Source organism: Asparagus officinalis, chromosome 5, assembly GCF_001876935.1.
Source record: "Asparagus officinalis chromosome 5, Aspof.V1, whole genome shotgun sequence".
In the NCBI taxonomy this organism is placed as follows: domain Eukaryota; kingdom Viridiplantae; phylum Streptophyta; class Magnoliopsida; order Asparagales; family Asparagaceae; genus Asparagus; species Asparagus officinalis.
The window spans coordinates 32321009-32327002 of NC_033798.1; positions in this window are offsets into that span (position 1 = coordinate 32321009).

The following is a 5994-nucleotide window of genomic DNA, read 5'->3' on the forward strand; positions in this document are numbered from 1 at the left end:
CACGGCTCCAGACCCAGACGGAGCCACTCCAGACCCAGACGGAGCCACTCCAGACCCAGACGGAGCCACTCCAGACCCAGACGGAGCCACTCCAGACCCAGACGGAGCCACTCCAGACCCAGACGGAGCCACTCCAGACCCAGACGGAGCCACTCCAGACCCAGACGGAGCCACTCCAGACCCAGACGGAGCCACTCCAGACCCGGACAGAGCCACTCCAGGAATCCTTATCGGAGAAACGTCATCCCGACCCCCTGCCACTTGGATGGTCCCGACTGTCCCATCACAGCGAGCCTTCTTGGCCGCCTCCGCTCTGGAACTCTCGGCCACCGCCTCCCGCTGACGCTTCGAGAGAAGCGAGCTACTCGGGGATAGCAAAGGTGCCCCCATTTGTCCGATTGTCGGACTCTGAACCGGAGCTCGAACATCGGGAACCTCAGATTCGCCACCAGCATCGAAGCTCTCACAGTCCTCCACTGGATCCTCCGAGAACAACTCCCTAGCGGTTTGGTGGCCCCTTCTCTTTGAAGAACGGAGAGAGCCCCTGATGGGACGATCGCGTTCCGCCAGACATGAGCTTTGGAACCAGAAGTTGGCAGGGTCAGCACTAGCACCCCGATACCACCGACAGTACAAGAGCGTGTGGTGTAAATCGCGGTCCTTCGCAGGCAACTCAAAACGAGCTTGAGTACCTCCAGCATGGGTCCAGAACCACCCCCGAGCGCCGTCAACCAGTCCTCCTTCGAAGTGTAGGCGAGGGTTGGCGTTGCCCACATACAATTGATCATACCCAAACTGGCGGGCAAACCTGCAAGGGATGTATGGCTCGAGATAGCATGTGGAGCCTGTTCTCAGAACGTGATACCCTGGTCGAATGTCCACCAACCAGCGAAAGGCACCACGGGAAAGGATTGTGTGGTGATCCGCCGTCGGCGCATCCCTGAGAGATTCTCCATATCCACCCCCGCTAAAGTAAGGAAAAGATCGACGAAAATTATAGTGCCCGAAGTGGGAGAGCGTCTTCCTCGTATCGGGGATGTCCTTGCACTTCCAAGAGCACCTCTCCAAACGCTGGACGAAGGGAACAAACTTGTCTCCCTGAAGCGCTGCCGGGGCACTCATCAAGCATTCGCAGTGATAGACGAACCATGCCATCAAGTAGGTATACGGTAGCCCCACCCTAGGATTGGGGGTTCTGATAACTTCTCCTTCCCCCTCGTCGAGGACCGACACACGGCAGAATTGGCTCGTCAGAGTACGGAGCCCCCGATGGATACACGCTATCGTCGCCGATACCAGGGAATAAGCCTTCCCGTGAGCCAGGCAAACCGCCGGATACACGACCTCTATAGGAAGAGCCTCGAAGGAGTGAGTGGGGATTACGCACCTCTTCAGCCATAACATGAGGTACCCCGCGAGCAGCGCCTTCCCCGAAATGAGAAACTTCGCCTGATGATGGAATGAGTGAAGGACCGTACCAGCCTTAAATCCGCCCTCGTCGCGGTCAAGAGTAATGGTGCTTCCTTCTTTAGCTGTCCTCGCCTCCACTTCGGGCTGGTCGCACGCGCCTAACGGGAGAGCGGGCTTCCCCTTGACATCGTTCCCAGGGAACAGATAATCAGCCCAATTCTTGTGGCTAATCCCTGGGGTCTTCTTCCTCTTCCCCTTATGATCCGAGGCCCCTAAGGTACTGAGGCATATGTGGAAGTGACAGAGTAACTCCCACAGAGTTTCAACCGCCAGAGGGGAATTGTCCGACAGCTGATCGATCTCATCTTGATCAGGGACGTATTCCTCATAAGGGAAGTCTCCCAGAGGCAGCCCCGACACGTCGTGCATCTCGAAGGGGGTGATACCAAGCTCACCATTGGGAGTGAAAAACGTGCCGCTTTCCGCACAATACAATTCCAGAATGCTATGGAATTGAGAAGCGTTGATCCGCAGGCCATGTCGAGTGGCTTCGAGGGCCACATACAGCTCTGTGCCTTTGAGGTCAGCATTCTCGGCCAAAACATAGTCGGTGATCTTGGACCACCACGTGTCGCTGCCTGGCGCAGAGTAAACCCACCCCGGGGCCCTGAAGTCCTTCGGGGGAAAGCTTCCACCGACTCGGAAGAAGCGGTGACGGAAAGTCTCCGCCACCGCTGTCGATTCCCCCACGGGCGGTTCAGCAGACACTAAGCCAGGGCGCAGACCCGTCACGCGCTTACATGAGCTCTCCACTCCATACCCAGCCGTAGAACCCGTAAAGACGCCACAAGTGACCCCGTCCTGAGTGGGGGTCAAATCCCAGTTCATCGTCCGAGGAATCGCGAGGGACCGCAGCTCAACAATCGAAAACCCTCTCGGCATGCTGGGGAGGTAATAATGGGTCCCCTCTACCGTGCGGAACCACCGGCTCTCTTTGAGCAACAGGGCAGAAGGGTCGGTCATGGAGTCGCCGAACAGAAATTGAGGTTTCGGCAGCTCTGCCCTGGCCTCATCTGTCAGCGCCGCATTGGTCGTCAGCTCGCGCAGGGTCAAGTGATGACCATCCGTGACCCTCTGTACCAGACCATGCAGCTTATCAGCAGTGAACAAGGGTACTGGAGCCAACGAGGGAAAACGAGAAGGGGCCGTGTAGCTCTTAGCCCCGACGTGGCCAACGGCCACACCCTCCGGGAAAGCCTCATCAGGGAAGGTCGCTGCAACAAGAAATAGAAAGTCAATTGAGACAAAATCCGCTGTAGAGGTGAAATCGCCCATCGAACATAGGAAGGCGAAATCGCCTATCGAAAGGGGGAACCCACTTCGAACGAGGTCTGTCCCTACGGACTACACTCCCCTCTAATGGGAAGGGCCGAACTCGCCTTACGAAAAAGGGGTTCGTCTCCTCCCCACTGGAGAATTCGCCCGCGGGGACAGTACTCATCCTCTAAAGGCAAAATAGGGCAAACTTTGCCCCAAATCGGGGAAATAAGCAACACTCATCTCCCTAAATCCGACGCCTAAGGCCTGCAAGGGATCGCCCAACGAATCCATCAACGTACCTGGGCACGACTCCAGAGCACCAGCAGGCATGCCGGCAGAGAGACGGTCGGAGTAACGTCCGGGGCCTGCACCCCTCACTTTACACCTCTTGGATTTCGGAGCCATTGTGAGAGGAAGCGGGAATTCTTTCCTTGGATGTTCCCTTTCAAGATTTGAAAGCACGGTAACTCCCAATGGAGGAAAACGGCTGATTTAGAAGGGCGGAGTTGTCCACGTGGCCACGACTGCCCTCGAAAGGCGAAAACCCTAACGGACAGGAAACGGGGCCACGATCAAATTCGACGGCCCAGATCACCCTCAGTGCATCGAAGGGACCGAGATTAGCGTTGGAATCCGACGGTTGAGTCCGAGAACCACGGCCACGATACGTCGCAGGGCGAAACGCACGAAGATCGTGCTGTCAAGTCACGATCGCCACGATCCAATGTCTTAGCTGGGAAGCACGAGGCTCTATCAGCAGACACGTGGCTCATCTCCCGTCAGATCCGGTTCCGCCTACAAAAGGAAGGGTTTCGCCTGCAAATACTGGGCATAACCCCACGAGTCGCGCGAAAATTGGCTCTCAAAAACTAATTTCGCCTTGACGATGCATTCGCCCTCAAAGGTAAAATTACGAACAAAGCCAAAAGAATGACCTTGCTTAAACGGTTGAAACCCACGCCCCAGATGGCTAAGGGTTAGAGCAGAAATCTTAGCATTAAGCCTAAGAGAAACTGTTCGACAACTCATCATACTGAGGAGAATAGTATGGCTAGCCCGATTCAAACGGTAATCGGTAAAGGCACATCAAACCCGTTGATAGCTGAGGATTTGCTAAAAATCCTAAGAGAAATCGAAGGCACTTGCTTCGCCAACAATTTCTTCATTCAAAGTATTCCAGACCACACGCAAGCCAGTTCAGGTCTGAAAACTTTGAAGGGGGTCTTGTAGACGGTAAAAAATACCTCTATGGGTCTACAGGAAATTTGCCTACGAGAAGAGTTCGCACGCCCAGTTCTCTGGCACGGACCTAAACCGCGTAGACGTCGACTGTACTCAAGTCCAGGTTCGCCTAACGGTCGACTCGCCAGCATGAGTCAGGGTCGATCAGGATGGCGGAAATTCGCTCTTCGCTCAACTCGCCTGCCCGAGTTCGGAGTCGAATCCGCCAGCAAGCCCCAAAACCGTCAGTACAGCTGGGTATCCACTACCCCACGTGCTGAGATGGACCTTCCCATCTCTCTCGACCCGAAGGGAGAGAGAGCACAGTACCCCAGGACCGTCAAACGGCCGCCCACAGTGCGCACAGCGTGAAGGGACTGGACAGGTGTCGAGTCAACCTGAGCATTCATAAATGCGACTCACCTCGGCTGTCTGAGCCAAGAGCTGGATCCGCCGGCACTCGGCAAGCTGGCTAGACCCACTCGAGTACTGTACACCTACTTCACCGCCTCTCCTGACCGGAAAGGAGAAAGCGTCGTGCTCAAAGCACGCCGGGCGGTCACGCACAGTACAAGTGATCGGACAGACACTTCATCGATCTGCGAACTCATAAATGCGGTTCATTAATGCTGGTCAAATCCACTCGGATAGCAGTCGTTCGTTGCCTCACACACAAGATGGGCCTTCCCATCGTAGGTGACAGGACATAGAACACAATCCCTGGAATGACCGTTCATGGTATCGAGGAACGGCGAGACGTCTCTGAAGAGGATGTGGTCACATCCCACAATTCAAGGAGAAATCAAGCTGTCCTTCTTTCATTAAAAAAAACCCCTTCCAGCATGATGGAAGGGAGGTCGCAAAACTTGGAGAAAAAAGAGTTGAGACCAAGCTGTTAGCAAATCCTTGCATTACAGCACTGCTGCCTAGTTCCGAGCTCCGATCACCGACGAACCAAGCAGACCCGAACTCCATTGCCCCGAGCTTCTACTGAGAACTGAAGCTCTCCAGCAACCTCATTCAAACGGTCCAAGGGAAGCAGACTCGACCCGAGCATCGAGCGAAGCGTCCTATAGCCACCTAAAGTCCCCACACAAAACAAAGAGGGCCTTCCCTCTGCTTCTGTTGTAAACATTTGATTAGTTAGTTTGTAATAAGCTTTCTTATAAATACAAACGAAACTCCTTCCTTCGGAAGAATCAAATTTTCACCCTACACGTAAATTGGTCGAACATCAACAGTTTGGCCGCATATGAGCAGCATTGACATCCCGAGGGGACCGTAGGAATCAGTCGTTCACATTGGAATGAACGAATGATTTGTTGCATCGGTCTTTCTCTCGATATGAACTTTCTCAAATCTGTTGTGAAGATTCGAGGAGAACTACTCACTGATCGTGAGGTTTGAATTGGAACCCCCAGTCCATGATTGGACAAGACTGACTCTTGGTGAACATGGATCTGGTTGAGATATCTTGAATCCATGAACTTCTTATATCCGCCCCTCAATCTATTCGCGCTATGCAGAGTATTCGGGGGTCTCGACATGAATATGGATCAGGTTTCGTATTGAATTTCATCACCCGAACGCATGCCTGAGCTCTAGGTGTTGCTGGTGAAACACAGTCCTGAGGGCTGCATTTAGCTTGGCTTATGCAGAGCTCGTGTTGAGGCTCAGAAACGCGGAGCTCGCGTTTATTGGAGGATCGGCTTTTTTAGAGTTGTGCCGAAGCTAAGTCCTTTCCTTCAGAGAGGGGACTATATGAACAGTACAACCCCCAAGGGAGACAGTCCTTCGGTGAGTCGGCCATAACTGGAGCTTTAGTCTTCTTGAAGACTTTGCGGATCTTGCGCATAGCCTTGGGGCTAAGGGATCCGGATGAGAGGGTCTCCTCAAACTTGGCTTGATCAAACTCAACAATAAGAGTTTCGACGGTTGTCCCAATAAGATGGACATCAGATTACGCCACCACTTCTTCGTCAGAGAAGCTAGTCTCCAGCAGAGTCGCCATCTTTTGTTTGTGGAAAAATTTACAGTCAAAGA